Source organism: Portunus trituberculatus, chromosome 41 (assembly GCF_017591435.1).
Source record: "Portunus trituberculatus isolate SZX2019 chromosome 41, ASM1759143v1, whole genome shotgun sequence".
In the NCBI taxonomy this organism is placed as follows: Eukaryota; Metazoa; Arthropoda; class Malacostraca; order Decapoda; family Portunidae; genus Portunus; species Portunus trituberculatus.
In genome coordinates this window covers 34,273,926-34,291,425 of record NC_059295.1, presented here as the reverse complement: position 1 = coordinate 34,291,425, position 17,500 = coordinate 34,273,926, and the positions used below count along the sequence as shown (strand labels likewise).

The 17,500-nt window shown below is 44.8% G+C and overlaps 1 protein-coding gene across 1 annotated transcript in view; it reads right to left on the bottom strand.

The window, feature by feature from the left end:
* LOC123516463 overlaps positions 1–17,500 on the bottom strand; it is a 170,868-nt gene that overhangs the window by 118,704 nt on the left and 34,664 nt on the right. The gene's annotated exons all lie outside the window — the stretch shown is intronic.

Genomic DNA, 17,500 nt, shown 5'->3' with positions numbered 1-17,500 from the left:
ATATAAGGTAAAAAATAACACTAATTATATACAGAAAACGTGGCAGAAACATGCAAAAGTAAACTAACGTTTTGTCTTTTATGTAAATCACAGGATGATTAAATAAAATAAACGAGAAATATAAACTGTGTAAAGAGTAAAACATTAAATATACAGAATGCAAATATTAAGACGATAAGGCGGAGAGAAAAAAATAACATTAAATAATAAAGAAAATCTGAAGAAATCTGAGTAGATTTTATGCAGAGAAAATGTTGGCTAAAAAGATAACAAGTTTCGGATACAAATAGTTAAAAAAAATCATTAAAACTAACAAACAGGAAGAAGGAAGCCAGGAAAATGTTAATACAGTGAACACAATACGTGGGAAAACAAAGGGCAAGGAAAAAACAAAAGGAAAAAAGAAATTCCATTCACTTTTATAGGCAACAGAAATCTTTACAACAGTGACAAAATAACAGTAAACTCGTCCACGCTTCTACTGCACCATCCTCCAACCCCACCGTACCGTACCCACTCCGCCCACTCCGCCCACTCCACCCACACAGCCACCTCATCCCACCCCACCCCACTCCATCCACCCAACCACACAGCAGCTGTCCGGCCACCCACCAGTCTGACGCCCTTCCCTCCACTCGGAAAAAAAGTTAGGTGAACAGGATTAGCTCAGCCTTGACACCCTACACACACACACACACACACACACACACACACACACACACACACACACACACACACACACAGAGGTCGCAGGTAATTTATGAGCGCACCAAAGTTATTTAATTACCCTTTTCAAACTTGGTCTTTCTTACGACACGGCGAGGAGCCCTTTGGGACCTCCTCTCTCTAGTCCCCTCCTTCCTTCCTCCCCCTCCCTCCCTTCCTCCCTCCCCCTCACTTACGACACTCTCAGACTAAAGGAGAGAAAATATACGGATGTGAGAGATTCTTTTCGAGGATGTTGTGTGATGGAGTAAGGTGTAGACGTCATGTACGATTGAAAGGTACTCTCATGTTGTAGTAGTAGTAGTAGTAGTAGTAGTAGTAGTAGTAGTAGTAGTAGTAGTAGTAGTAATAGGAGTAAGAGTAGGAATAGTAGTAATAATAGTAGTAGTAGTACTAGTAATATCAAAAGTTGTAGTAGTAAAAGTAGTAGTAGTAGTAGTAGTAGTAGTAGTAGTAGTAGTAGTAGTAGTAGTATAGCATAATAAAATAGAAAAAAAAATATGCCTCTAAAAACAAATGATGCAAAAACAGGTACAAAAGCACACACACAATAAAAGAAAAGGAACTAAAAGAGGAACAGCAAAAGAACAAGTATAGAAATATATATTCTTACCGAAAAAAAAATAAATAAATAACACGCAATAGTACACCAAATAGAAGGAACAAGAAGAGAAGTAAGAAATAAAGGAAGAAGAAAAAGGACAAAGAAGAACAAGAAGAAAAAGGACAAAGAAGAACAAGAAGAAAAAGAGAGGAAAGAACAAGAACAAGAAAAACAAGACGACTATTGAATAACGACACAGCATGCATATTGATAATGAAAAAAATGAAATACGAAAAAAATGACTTCTACCGTCACTGAACTGCGTAGAGAGAGAGAGAGAGAGAGAGAGAGAGAGAGAGAGAGAGAGAGAGAGATGGGGGGCGGGGCGTTATCGCTGCCAACGAGAAATCGACACACACACACACACACACACACACACACACACACACACACACACACAAAGGAACAGGTGTGAGAGCGACAGGTGCGATGCGTCTATATCCTCTCTCTCTCTCTCTCCCTCTCTCTCTCTCTCTCTCTCTCTCTCTCTCTCTCTCTCTCTCTCTCTCTCTCTCTCTCTCTCTCTCTCTCTCTCTCTCTCTCTCTCTCTCTCTCTCTCTCTCTCTCTCTCTCTCTCTCTCTCTCTCTCTCTCTCTCTCTCTCTCTCTCTCTCTCTCTCTCTCTCTCTCTCTCTCTCTCTCTCTCTCTCTCTCTCTCTCTCTCTCTCTCTCTCTCTCTCTCTCTCTCTCTCTCTCTCTCTCTCTCTCTCTCTCTCTCTCTCTCTCTCTCTCTCTCTCTCTCTCTCTCTCTCTCTCTCTCTCTCTCTCTCTCTCTCTCTCTCTCTCTCTCTCTCTCTCTCTCTCTCTCTCTCTCTCTCTCTCTCTCTCTCTCTCTCTCTCTCTCTCTCTCTCTCTCTCTCTCTCTCTCTCTCTCTCTCTGTACCCATGTCCGTCAAAACTTTCTCTCTCACTCGCTCTCGTTCAAACTCCTACTTGCTCCACTCTAGTATGTGACCATGGGAGGGAAAGAGGAGGAGGAGGAGGAGGAGGAGGAGGAGGAACAATTACTGGCATCTCCTCTTCTATTTTTCTCATCCTTCTTTCATTTCTTTCCGCTTTACTGATCATAATGGTCGCTAGAATAATGATACTTGTAGTGTGAAATAATCCAACCTAACTTAACCTAACCTCACCTCAAAATAACCTAACCTAACCTAACCTAACTTAACCTCACCTCAAAATAACCTAACCTAACTTAATTTAACTTAATCTCACCTCACTTCAAAATAACCTAATCTAACCTAACTTAATCTCACCTCACCTTACGTCGACAGCAACACAAAGATGAGGTGACGTGGTGGTGTCAATAGACGATGATTTCTTCCTTTCACACTACGCACGTTCTCTTGACGCAGGAACTCAGTCAATAGCACGTAGTCACACGCACACACACACACACACACACACACACACACACACACACACACACACACACACACACACACACACATTTAAAACTGCGCAGCACAAATTGCCTTGTTAATAATCCTCTTATGACGAGTTAGTGAAAAAAAAAACTTCTTGTCACTCTCTCTCTCTCTCTTCGTCTCAACTTTTTTTGTTGCCTCCTTTTTTTTCATATATTCATTTTCTTTTCCGAGTCTCGTGAACTGTAATTTTGGTGCAGCTTTTGACGGTAGGGAAATAACACCGTACCCTGTCTGTCTACCTCCGCCCCATCCTATCTTATTTCGTCCCTTCACATCCTCCGCGTCCTGTTCTGTCTCGTCCTGTCCTGTCCTGTCCTGTCCTGTCCTACCACACCCTGCCGTACCCTGCCTCAGTTACACGTCTTCATGTTTACCCGTGTGTGTGTGTGTGTGTGTGTGTGTGTGTGTGTGTGTGTGTGTGTGAGGTAGTGTTGCAATACCGGCAATGATACACAATACAATAACAAAAGTAAAGCAATGCAACACTGGACACAAAATCACGAAAGACGAGTGGAAACAACACAGCACCGGAGCAATAACATGACAATCACGCACCACTCCCACTCACCACTATACGTTGGCTTCATTCACTCCCGTCGCGTCTTTCAGTCTTTATTTATTTTTTTAGAAAGCTCAACGGCCAAGGACAATAAAAAAGAGGCCTACTGAGGTGCCGAGCCTAAAAGAAATAAAGAGAATCATCACAAACTGTACGATTAGTGTCTTGCAACCTTCCTTCTGAGAGAGTTCAAGTCATAGGAAGGTGGATAAACAGAAGCAGACAAGGAGTTCCCGAGTTTACCAGAGAAGGGGATGAATGATTGAGGATACTGGTTAACTCATGCATTAAACAGGTAGTGCTATAAGATTAAGGATCCTTTTCTCAACAATTTTTCCAGAAGTATCTCTCAATTCAAAGCTCATTATTTTTGTAGGCTATTTGTCTTTTAAATTTCTTCTTTAGCCTTAAATGAAAAAGTGAACTTAGTATTCTTTATTTTTTCCCATTTCTGTGTCTCTCTGTCCTTGCAAACATTCTTCACACTGTTTTGATATGAACTGGTGATCATAACAGCGAAGAGGTTTAAAAGCTCGGTTCTCTTACATTTTCTATTTCCAAAGGCCCACAGAGACGAAAGAAAGTGTTCTCACAACATTTTGTCTTACTGATGATACAAAATTAATGTTATTCTATCACTAGTATCTTAACAAAAACATTGAAAAACACAGAAAACTTCCATTTGAACCTTAAAGAAATGGGGCTACAAAACAAAAACGTTGAGAACATTGTTAGGTTAGATTATTTCAAGGTAGGTTAGGTTGACGGGGAAACTAAAATACATATAGAGGAAAACACTTCAAGGGGATACGTTGTGGAATCGGAAAAAAAAAAAAACATCATGAGAGGAACAAGTGAAGCGGTTAGGTTGCGTTAGGTCAAAGAAAGTTACGTTAACGGTAAAAATAAAGTAAATAGAGGAAAATATCTAAAGGAGAAATGTTCTGGAAGGAAAAATGCTCATGGAAGGAGCAAGTCGGGCGTGAGAAATGTTCTACACTCGGGTAAGCTGCCACGGATGTTTCCCTCCCCTTTCAGTACATCCCCGACAGTGTAGCACGTCTGAGGGGCAGAGAGTCAGGTACAGCGAGACACCCTTGAGGCCTTGTAGTCCCTGTCTAGTCTTCCCAGGGAGATGTAGCTCTAATGGAAATTGGGTAAGGTATTGGTGTGGAAACATAGGCACTACAATATACACTCCACGTTCACCCACGCGCCCCGTTCATCTGCTGTACTCACCTCGCCTACCCACACACTCCATTCTCCACCATCCCAACACACACACACACACACTGACACGCACAGACAAACAGTAACTTAGTGGTGGTGGTGGTGGTGGTGGTGGTAGTAGTAGTGGTAGCAGTATTAGTAGTATCAGTACTTGTTGTTATTGTTGTAATAATAGCAGCAGTAGTTAAGTGACTCCGCCTCCTACACCCGCCACCCCACACACAATAAAAGAAGAAGGAAAAGGAAGAAAGAAGAAAAAGAAAAAGGAGGAGGAGAAGAAGAAGAGAGAAGAAGAAAAGAAGAAAAAACAAGAAAAAGAAGAAGAACAAGAAGAACAAGAAGAACAAGAAAGAAAAAAACGTGATATTGGCGTGAACTGAGCATCAACCAAAAGGCACCAAAAAAACACGAACACCCAAACGAAACCCCACTCAACATTACTCCGAGTGTCATACAACAAGGCAAAGTCACACGGGCCCAGCAAAACACACCCCAATCTCAACACAACCGGGCGACGAGATGTGAGCGTCGAGACCTACTAGACACAATGACACAGAGATGATTACAGTACTCCGTGAACTCACTGAGGAAACCGATCACTGCCACACCAATCCCTGCCTCCAAAGTTCCTAAGGCGACAGCGTGTGGCTCACCAAATCTCAGCACAGATTTCTTCATGTACCTTGCCAGAAACGCTATAATCCCGCACTCCCTGACTCACTGACTCACTAACTGATTCACTCACTTCAACAACACCCTGCGGCATGGCTCTTCAAAGACAAAAGAGCAAGAAAGGACAACCAAAATCTAGGCACACATTTCCTCCTGTACCTTACCAGAAGCGCTTCACTGCCGCTTTCCCTGACTCACTGACTCCCTTACTGATTCTCTCATTTCAACAATTCCCCGTGGCATGCATCTACGAGGACGACAAGGACAAAAAGGACAACCAAAATCTACGTACAAATTTCCTCTTGTACATTACTAGAAACGCTTCACTGCCGCTCTCCCTGACTCCCTCATTTCAACTATTCCCCGCGGCATGCATCTACGAAGACGGCCGGGGGAAAAAGTCATAATAATGCGCTTTCACAGGAAAATACGAGGAACGGGTCCATCAGCGAAGGTAAAAAGGATGGAAATGAGTATTGGAACTATGTAGCCGAGGAAAGAAAGGTACAACAAACGGCCTTACACGACAAAATACGAGGAACAAGTTAATCAAAGGCGGTAAAAGGCAGGGAAAGCGAGTGTTTGTGTGTGTGTGTGTGTGTGTGTGTGTGTGTGTGTGTGTGTGTGTGAGAGAGAGAAGAGAGAGAGAGAGAGAGAGAGAGAGAGAGAGAGAGAGAGAGAGAGAGAGAGAGAGAGAGAGAGAGAGAGAGAGAGAGAGAGAGAGAGAGAGAGAGAGAGAGAGAGAGAGAGAGAGAGAGAGAGAGAGAGAGAGAGAGAGAGAGAGAGAGAGTAGCAACCTGTCTTAAGTGTTTCCTGTAGGGCTTGTTGCGAAGGCATGGAAGAAGGAGAAGGAGAAGGAGAAGGAGAAGGAGAAGGAGAAGGAGAAAGAAGAAGAAGAAGAAGAAGAAGAAGAAGACGAAAAGAAGAAGAAGCAAAAGCAGAACCAGAACAAGAACAAGAGCAAAAAGGAGAAGACAAAGAAGAATTCGAGGACGAAGAAGAATAAGAAAAAAAAGAAAACACAAAGAAGGCGAAACGAAAACGAAGACGAAGAAGAAAAGAAACAGGAAAAAGAAAACAAGGAAAAAGAACAACATTTATTGCGGCTGCCTGATACGTAAAGAGAAGAAGAGCAGGAGGAGTTGGAAGAGGAGGAGGAGGAGGAGAAGGAAGAGGTGATGATGGCGGTGGAAGGAGAGCAAAGAGAAGAACACAATAACAAGGTAAAAGAATACAAAGAGAGAACGAACAACACCTACCAGTCCTGTCGACTCTTACGAGGCTATTTTGTGATAAACTACATCATCTCATCTAAAGTGAGAGACGCGGGCGAGTGGAGGAGGAGGAGGAGGAGGAGGAGGAGGAGGAGGAGGAGGAGGAAGAGGAGGAGGAAGAAGAAAGAGCAGAAGAAGAAGAAGAGGAAGAGGAGGAGGAGGAAAAGAAAATTTAGACGGATGAGAAGAATGAGGATTAGAAGAAAGATGAGAGAGAGAAAAATAGAGAAGACTAATAAGGAACAAGAGAATCAGGAGAAGAATGAGAAGGGAAAGGAAATAGAGAAAATGATTGAGGAGGAGGAGGAGGAGGAAGAAGAGGAGGAGGAGGAGAATGACAAGAGGAAAGAAAAAGGAAAACAAGAACATAGAGAAACAAAAGAATGAGAAGAAGAAAAAAATGAGAACGAGGAGAAAAGAGGAAGGAAAACAAGGCAAGAGTAAAACGAACACGATAAGGAACGAGAGAGAGAGAGAGAGAGAGAGAGAGAGAGAGAGAGAGAGAGAGAGAGAGAGAGAGAGAGAATAATATAAAGAAATGAAAGACGAGTATGAGGAAAAAATTGCAAGAGGTTGAAGGTATGAGGTGAATCTAGAACGTGTCATTCTCACTTTTATTCCTTCACTCCTCCTACTCCCTCGCAGCAAGAAAGATACAAACTTACTACACTGCTACACCTTGCATCACACACCACCACCACCACCACCACCACAGCTGTTCCTCTTCACTCCCCAGATGTTTGTCAGTATTTCATCAACACTTCACTGGGGTGACAACAAGACGGCTCAACTCTCTCTCTCTCTCTCTCTCTCTCTCTCTCTCTCTCTCTCTCTCTCTCTCTCTCTCTCTCTCTCTCTCTCTCTCTCTCTCTCTCTCTCTCTCTCTCTCTCTGCCCTTCCCCTCAGTGTGGAGATCCCAGCTTGATCCCCTCTCCATTCATTCTCCCTACCTCTCCCTATCTCCCTCTTCCATCCTCCTCCTCCTCTTCCTCTTGTTCCCTTACTCCATGTCTCTCTTCTCTTTCTCTTTTCTATTTTCTTTTTCCTTTCTCTCTCTCTTTTTTTTTTTTTTTTTTTATTTAAACAAAACTTAATACAAAGGAACATGTACCCAAAGGCGCACTGTCGTGTGCTACCTATTCTAAGGATACTACAAACTATTTCTCTACAATATTTACAAGACTTAAAAATAGATAATATACAAGATGGTCAGCATGCAAATGGAGCACTATTCGTTTCACTTCACTAGCACTATTCACGCACTGCACTACACTGAGTGTCACGTCACAAAGAGTGTCAGAGGAGTTGGCAGTGTCTGTCTCCACTTATGTGCCATCAGTTTGACACTGTGAGTGTTCATCTCCTGGACGTGAGGCACCGCGGCCGTGAACAAGTTCCACATCCTGGAGACGCGTCCTGCGAAGGTGCGTTGATGCTGACACCCGTGGGATCGCGGCACCTCTACGGCGTCACCACCATTGAGCACCGTTCTCGTGCTCCGTGCGGTGACTCTTAGAGGATGACGCAGCCCTGCCAGATGTGGCACTCTTTGCACCTGTGCCTTATGGAACACTACGATCGCCGCCACGTCTCTGCGGTGTTCCAGTGAATCAAGGGGACGCTCAGGCTCTGGGTGAGGTGGTAGTGCAGCATCTACTAGCCGTATGGCGCGGCGTTGGATGCTGTCCAGTCTCCTTCTGTGTGTGGCGGCACAGGACATCCAGGAGAGAGCTGCGTATTCAAGGTGGGGCCGCACCTGTGCCTTGTACAGCAGCAGTCTCCCTTCCTGTCGAGGAAACTGGCGATCCTTCTGAGAGCGGAGATCCTGTGAGAGGCTTTCTTGGCAATGGTTTTGACATGCCTGTCAAACCTCAGCCCTCGATCCACCTCCACTCCAAGTATCTTGACGTCATCTTGGAGTGGGAGAGCAGCAGCGCCAAAGACAACTTTCCTGCCATTGCTGCCATGGCGGCTGGGGACCGAGAGACAACCATTGCTTGTGTCTTCTCCGGCGCGAATGTCACTTGCCAGCGAGCACCCCACTCCTTTATCACTCGTAGCTGCTGATTGATGGCCTCAGCAGCCCGCCCACTGTCCTGGCGTGGATAGGTATAGGAGAGGGTGCAGTCATCAGCATAGGCCATGACTCCTGGCAGTAGCTGGAGAAGATCATCCACGTAGATATTCCACAGGAGTGGGCCAAGAATTGAACCCTGTGGCACTGATGCCTCCACAGGCAGGGACTCAGATGTTTGCCCGTTGACAACCACCTTGAGGCTTCTGTCCTGCAGGTAATTTCCCAAGAGTCGTAGCAAGCCACCCTGGATGCCTTTAGCACGAAGCTTTTCTAGTAATCCGTTGTGCCATACTTTATCAAAAGCTCCTGCTATGTCCAAAGCAACCACTATAGTGTCCTTGCCGTCGTCGAGGGCGTCCTGCCAATGCCTGGTGAGAAGCATCATTAGGTCGGAGGTTGACCTTCCAGGTCTGAACCCAAACTGTTGGTCTGAGAGGAGGGCATTGTCCTTGAGATGGCTACACACCACCTCTGCCACGACCCTCTCAAACACTTTACCCACCACTGACACACTTCTGCAAGTAGCAGAAGTGTGTCCTTTCCGTGAGCAGTACTCACACACTTTTGCCTTGGCTCGCTTTTGTGTCTGCTTGGTGGCCTGGTGAGTCCTCAGTCCTTCGCTGGACACCCTCCTCGCGTCCTGCTGCACTTCCCTCTTAGATTTCTTTTTTCTCCAATCTCCTGAAGTGGTCTGAGGAGAGGTTCGTGGGCGAACAGAGGCACCGCGATCTACTCCGTTCGCTGTGTTTATGGAGGAAGAGTCCCTGCTGCTCTGTGTGGCGGTAGACGTGGTAGTGAGTACCGAGCAGTCACTCTGTGTGGCAGAAGGAGTGACAGTGGACGCTGGGGAGGTGTCACAGTCGCTCTGTGTGGCGGTGGAAGCAGTGGAGGTAGGCGGAGCGGTCGTTGTTTCCCGGGCAGGCGAAGGGAAGGTGGAAGTGGAGAAAACAGCTGCGTACCGGATCTGTTGCGGTTTATCCGAGCTCCACCACGTCCTCCACCTCTCAGAGTCCTGACAAACCACCTCCCAGTGTTCGTCAATTGACTCTGCGTGGGCGCTGACTGCCTGAGAGCGTGTGGCTACTTGCGTCTGGCGCTGTTTTGACGCTATCAGCCTGTCTGCTACTCTGAGAGCCGCAGCAAACACGTCTCTGTGCTGTATGATCAAGTCTCGGTCGTCCTGGAGGGACTTAATCACACAGTTTTGTTGAGAGGCTTCCTCAGTGAGCTTCTCAACTAGTGAAACTAGCTCTCCTCTCTCCAAGCCCTCCCACTGACTCTCCCCACTATCGTCCGGTAGTGGCGTGGGGTGTGTCAGTCTCCTCGCTGATGTAGATGACGGGGTCCGGGATGTTTGCTTGGAGTCGTAGCTGTTCCGTGTAGCTACACTTGAAGACTGGCGTATCCCCAAGGCAGCTGTTGTGACAAAGGTTACGGCAGGTTTCCTCGTCACAGCTCACGTGTTGAGTCTTAAGTGTTGCTTTGCCACAAACGCAACACCAATTCTGTGGCTGGTAGCCAGGCAAGTCTCGCCTGGCTATGGGGCGATGGGCGGGGCTAGACATTGAGGAGAGGATAAGTGATTCCTGGGGAATTGTGGAGCCAGGTGTGGGAGCGACAACGAGTGTTGGTTCTAAACGACACGTACGACACTAACACACTCGTGAACACAGACACTAAACACTGGCACAGAACACAAAGCACTTCCCCACAGGCGCACAAAAAACACACGACACTAACTACCTCTCCCACAAGTCAAGCCAAACCAGCCACGAGAGAGAGATACAGGTTGTTTAAAAACTACCTTGGAGAGATTTGGCAACTGTGTGCTGCCTTAGGCCTCGCGTCAGGTCAGGCCCGGGTCTCAGTCACTGCACGGGTACAAGCACTCTTTTCAAGTGATTTTTTAACACTATTGCAAGGCTTAGCACACCTTACACTTTTACATGGACACCAGGACACTTAGCACTTCAAGCACTGAAATTTTCACAACACTGCACTTTGTTAAACCACTGTAACACCACGAAAACACGGAGCTACCACGTGCGTGACCTCTCTCTCTCTCTCTCTCTCTCTCTCTCTCTCTCTCTCTCTCTCTCTCTCTCTCTCTCTCTCTCTCTCTCTCTCTCTCTCTCTCTCTCTCTCTCTCTCTCTCTCTCTCTCTCTCTCTCTCTCTCTCTCTCTCTCTCTCTCTCTCTCTTTTCTCTCTCTCTCTCTCTCTCTCTCTCTCTCTCTCTCTCTCTCTCTCTCTCTCTCTCTCTCTCTCTCTCTCTCTCTCTCTCTCTCTCTCTCTCTCTCTCTCTCTCTCTCTCTCTCTCTCTCTCTCTCTCTCTCTCTCTCTCTCTCTCTCTCTCTCTCTCTCTCTCTCTCTCTCTCTCTCTCTCTCTCTCTCTCTCTCTCTCTCTCTCTCTCTCTCTCTCTCTCTCTCTCTCTCTCTCTCTCTCTCTCTCTCTCTCTCTCTCTCTCTCTCTCTCTCTCTCTCTCTCTCTCTCTCTCTCTCTCTCTCTCTCTCTCTCTCTCTCTCTCTCTCTCTCTCTCTCTCCAGCTGTTATGTTTGCCAAGCCTGAACCAACACACATAACCTGCCAATTAGGTTCTCCCCGCCCACAACACACCTTGTTCGTATCTCACGCTGACGAGGAGGCATCACCACCATCACCACCACCACCACCACCACCACCACCACCATCACCATCACCCCCATTACCACCACCATCACCACCATCACCTCCACAGTCATCATAACACGCCAATTATCTCCATCACGCGCCAACACCAACACCACCACCACTATACCACCGTCATTATTACCACCACTACTTACGATATTGTTATTGCTTGGTGTGACTTGTGTAAGGTATGGATGGATGGGTGGATGGGTGAGTGGGTGGATGGATGGATGATGGGTTGGTGGATGGGTGAATGTGGGAGAGAAATGTTGGTTTGCTTATTATTATTATTATTATTATTATTATTTTATTATTATTATTGTTATTAGTAGTAGTAGTAGTAGTAGTAGTAGTAGTAGTAGTAGTAGTAGTAGTGGTTGCAGTAGTAGTGGTTGCAGTAGTGGTAGTGTAGCAGTAGTAGCAGTAGCAGCAGTGGTTGTAGTAGTAGTGGTAGTGGTAGTAGCAGTGGTGCAGTAGCAGTAGTGGTGCAGTGGTTGCAGTAGTAGTAGTAGCAGTAGCAGCAGCAGTAGCAGCAGTAGTGGTTGTAGCAGTAGCAGTAGCAGTAGTAGTAGTAGTAGCAGTAGTAGTAGTAGTAGTAGTAGTAGTAGTAGTAGTAGTAGTAGTAGCAATTCCACAATTATTAGAAACATTATATATTTTCTTTCATATCTCATCAATATCCTTATTATCACCATCACCATGAACACTATCATCTCCATCACCATTACAATTATCACCACCACCACCACCACCACCACCACGAACAACAACAACATTAAACAGAGGTAAGGGAAGCATGAATTGTAGAGAGAGAGAGAGAGAGAGAGAGAGAGAGAGAGAGAGAGAGAGAGAGAGAGAGAGAGAGAGAGAGAGAGAGAGAGAGAGAGAGAGAGAGAGAGAGAGAGAGAGAGAGAGAGAGAGAGAGAGAGAGAGAGAGAGAGAGAAGCATTCCATTCTCCGCTTGTGTAATTATCAAGGCGGAGCAACGGAAGGAATTAAAACTTGCTTGTGTGTGGCGGAGGAAGTCTGATTAGTTAGCGAAGACAGGAGGGGAGGCGGGCAGGGAACGGGGCGGCAAAGGAGGAGAGAGAGGGAAAAGTACCACGTTCAGGGAAGATATCAGGAAGTGTTTCAGACGAGAAGAGACGAGAGTAAGGGAGGATAGGGAAGGGAGGAAATGAGGGAGGCAAAGGAGGAGATAACTTTGCTGAAAAAAAGGGTGAAATGACGAGAGAAAGAGGAGGGTTGGGGGAATAAGTACTACAGAAGAGAAAGGGTGGGAGGGAACAACAGATGAAGGAGAAGGGAGGACGGAAAATTTGGTCTGGGAAGAAAAAAAAAAGTGAAAGAAGCAAAGAGAAGATGAGGGAGATAATTAGAAATGAATAAGGGAGAAGAGGAGAGGAGAGTCTAAAGCAAAGTTAAGGAAGAGGAAAGCTAAGGAAGGGGAGAATGAAGGGCAGGGAACGAAATGAGAGATAAGATGTCAGAAGGGAAAAAGAGAAGAGGGAATGAGAGGAGAAAATGAGGAGTAAGGAAGGGGAGGAGATGAAGAGAAGGGGAGATGGAGGGCGTGAGAGGGGAGATAAGATGTTGGGAAGGATGATGAGAAGAGGGAAAAGCCAAGAGGAGGATCTGTTCGTCGGGAGGAACACCAAAACTTTCCAGACCAAAATGCGTGGAATTCTTTATCACATCATTATTTATTTCAAGCACTGCCAGCCGGAGGGAAGAATGTGGCTAAGTTATAATACAGTATTGCACCACACGGGACTCAACACACCGCCGCGACGCCCTACACTGAGGTCATTCTGAAACGATTCTCTCTTTCTCTCTCTCTCTCTCATCGCGGCTATTTTCAAGTGCCACAGAAATTATTAAACAGGTTCTGAAGTTCGTTTCTCTTGTTTGTATTGTAGAAATCCTGTCAGTTTGTTACTAGAACCATAAGAAGCAATTGAGAAATCCGTATAACTTCAACTAGAGTCTTTTGAATGCAGTAGAGGGGAAGGCGGCCCAGAGGTGTTTGGGAATATAGCTCTGAGTTTAGGAGCAGGCCGTGCAGTACAGGCTTAAGCTGGACTATAAAACACGTAGTTCATGGTGAAATGTAAACAGGGAAGGTTTCGTCTTTCATTACGTTAGGTTAACTTTTTTTTTTTTTTTGATGGGGCAATATATATTTGTATTATTTTGCATGTGATGTTTTTTTTTTTAACTACTGTTACCACCACCATCACCACCACCACCACCACCGCTACTAAAATTTATTTCATTCTGAGTATACATTTTAACACATCACACGGTAGCTTAGTAATAACACACACACACACACACACACACACACACACACACACACACACACACACACACACACACACACACACACACACACACACACACAGACAAATAACCCATCTTCTTCATCTATCAACTTATCCATCAAAGACAACTACTTCGCCCTTATTAGCTCCCGCCCTTCCTCTCCCGTCACTAGAGAGCAGAGCATCAGTGCCTCAACCTTGCCTCTTGTTGTAAAGCTGGCGGTGTCTGACTCAGGGCTCATCAGAGGGCTCTTTATACGCGGTAATACTACACAGGGAACGGTCCCCAGGGGAAAGTGGATGCGAAACAGAGAAATCGTTGGCAATAGAATACACGTTAACTTAATCCCAAATAACTAGTGAAATAATGAGAATGAAAGTGTCGAGTTTAGAGCTAATTTTAAAAGAGGATTAAGCAAATTTATGGGAGGTCTTGATAGGTGAAAATATTTTTTTAAAAGTGTGAGGAGTTGTTGCAGCTTTCATTATTGTCTTAATGTTCTTACTAGATGCAAATTGAACATACGAGTTTATACGTATTGAATGACAATTGTTGTTCGTCTTAAGCGGTTTTGGTGAAGCTATCGGTAAATTTGGTGCATGTGTCGTCAGTATTTCGCTCACTCAAGTCTCACGGGCTCAGCTGATGGAAACGCATGGTATAAAAGCGATGTTTGAATATAGATCCGAGTCGCTTGCAAGCTGTAATCGTTTGGCAGGTGTCCCTTCACACGGGAGGCTTACTCTGGCACCGCCTGCCGCATCCTCCCGTGACTCAGCCCTCGTCCTCTGTGGTCTGCATGACATTACTCGTACCTAGATTCATGTTATAAAATGGTCTGTATTCTCACCACGACAACTTTCAGATAGATTATTGACTGTGTTCTAGAAAGTGTTTCTCCTGTTAATAATGTAGAAATCTTGTTAATGTGTCAATAGAATCAATAAAAACCATTCTTAATTGTTCGTGTCACTTCATATGGTGGCAATGTGGCATAGAAGTGTTTTGAAATACACTCATTATGGTTAAGTCACATTAACATCGATAGCCACGTTCATGCGCACATCAACAGCACTTCTTTTCTCTTCTATCTACCTTTGCCTTTTCACTCTCCCTTCTGTGCTCTCTTATAAGGTGCCACATTCGTAAATTATTTCCTCCGCATCCACCTTCCTTCCCACACTGCTCATATTAGTCATAACTTCTCTCCCTCTCGTGTATCATTTTCTCCTTCAGCCTTTCTAATTGCGACACTGAACACGACACATATTGCCAATCATATTACGTGTTTTTCTCTTTACGAGTAAGAGCAGGGACGTTACCTGAGCAACACACACACACACACACACACACACACACACACACCAACTTCCGCATCTCAGGTAGACAGATCCATCTACCTTTCTCTTAATTGGAGGGCAGCATTCCCCTTATTTTTTCATTTATTTTCTTTATTATCACACCACCACCACCGCCACACCACTGATGCACCACCTTACCGCGATGCTGCTCCCCCGCCCACACCATCACCATCCCTCACCGCAGTGTGTCATTGTAGGAATATCAGTGTTTCAATTGTTTCATGTATTTCAAGTGTTGAAAGTGTTGCAAGTGTTACAAGTGTTTTCTCCCTCTCTTCCCTTCCCCGACACCACAGACAGCACAGCCTTCTGTCACCGCCCTGGTCCTCCCCGCCACTACCAACACCAAGTCATATTCTTTGTCTTTGTTGTGCTCAGGTTCAAGTGTGTTTATCTGATATGCTCAGCTGAGACCTTTAATGATTCGACTGTAAAACAAGTTCAATAATAACTAACTAACTAACTACCTAACTCACTAACTCACTCACTCACTCACACACACACACACACACACACACACACACACACACACACACACACCTCGTAGTGTAGTGGTTAGCACGCTCGACACACAATCGAGAGGGCCGGGTTCGAGTCCCGGGAAGCGGCAAGGCAAATGGGCAAGCCTCTTAATGTGTGGCCCCTGTTCACCTAGCAGTAAACAGGTACGGGATGTAACTCGAGGGGTTGTGGCCTCGCTTTCTCGGTGTGTGTTGTGTGTGATGTGGCCTCAGTCATACCCGAAGATCGGTCTATGAGCTCTGAGCTCGCTCCGTAATGGGAAGACTAGCTGGGTAACCAGCGGGAGACCGAGGTGAATTACATACATACACACACACACACACACACACACACACACACACACACACACACACACACACGAAAAAATGAAAAAATAACTGTGCCAATGGTAATACAAAACATATGCAGAAACACTAATACAAAACATTGTTAACCAAATATAGTTCAATAAAAGAGTAAATTAAATGTTGAATAAACCCACTAAAGTAAAATAAAAACTAAACTCACAGCATGGCCGCTCTATGTTTCGATGAAGACCAGTAATACCGAGACAACTGCCTCTAATGATAATAATGAGAATAGTAATAGCAATAATGATAATAATAATAATAACACTCAGAAACAATCGTCGGACAATCTCTCGCTACAATATATGAATAGTCGTAACCAGCGCACCACACATAAGCAACACACCTGTACCCGATGCAATTATCTGCGTAGGAAGTCGGTGTACACGCCGGACAAGTCACAAGCAAACCGTTCTCCTCACTCTGTCCCTGCGAGACCCTAGAACCATCGCCGCTAGCTACATTATTGCCGACAGCGACCTCCCAGCAAACCACCGAGCCACTACTGCTTCATACTCACTCACTGTCCAACCATCATGACCACCACTTCTGATACATTCCAGGAACCAGTAATGAAATACACTAATAGGAAATACACCTTAGAATACAATGTTACCTCTACTACAATACACCCAATAAAAAAACATGTACACGTATAATACAATGCAAAGCTACTAAGCCTCAGAAGTTGACATGGTTATAATGCTTTTTTTCAGCTTGTCTCTAAAATATGAGCACTGAACACCACAGAAAATTTACAATATCATATTCTAGCCAGGTACAGGTTTCATAAAAGTGGAAATCTCTGTCAGTAACTGGAATAAATTATTTACAAATGTATGTGGGTATTTTTTTCAATATAATAAACCGGTGTATTGCATTATCTTCACGTTGAGAGATATAGATGCTCTTATGTTTGATTTAATGACATTGTGCAAGTTTAAGCTATAGTTTCGAAAGGCATCACTGGAAGCAGAAGGTGCATGAAAGGTCGAATGATTTACGAGTAGTGATGTTGTTAAGAGTCAAATCCCAAAGACGCCATTGGTAGTTAAAAGAGTCCTCTAATATTTCGAATCATTTAGCGCCCGTATTTACATTTCTCCTCAGTAAAATGACCAAGAGTTGCTATAATAAATTAATTGGCACCATATATTGAAGGTCGAGAGGTTATAGTTTCACATGTGACTGATCGACGCACCGAACAGAACACAAAACTGTCATCTCTCTCCAGCTATATTTTCACCCTCTAACATTTCATTCCCCTTGTAAGATTTCATCAAACTAATTCCTTCCTAATAAATCATGTTATGTGATGATACATTATGTTAGGTTGGGGGAATATATCATGAGGGGAAGGAATTATTCAGGTTCAAATTTTCATGCAGGAATCTTCGTGGAATGGAATTTCCTTGGGTGGAATTTACAGAGAGGAGGGGAGAGGAGCCGCTATGAATGGAATGCCCCTTGGTCTCTTTGTGATATCCGAGGTAAACAGTCATTAAACCATACACGCTACCACGAATAATTATATACGTAGAAGTCGATCTGAGCTCCCCAGCGCACCTTTTTTGCAATCAAACAGGTAATTGCTGCAAGATGAACTCTTTCCAGCTTTGAACATGAAACGTTTCACGATGGAAATTTCACGAGATATCCTCCAACTCTGGACTACACTCTTCTGGAATTGACACCTTCAACTAAC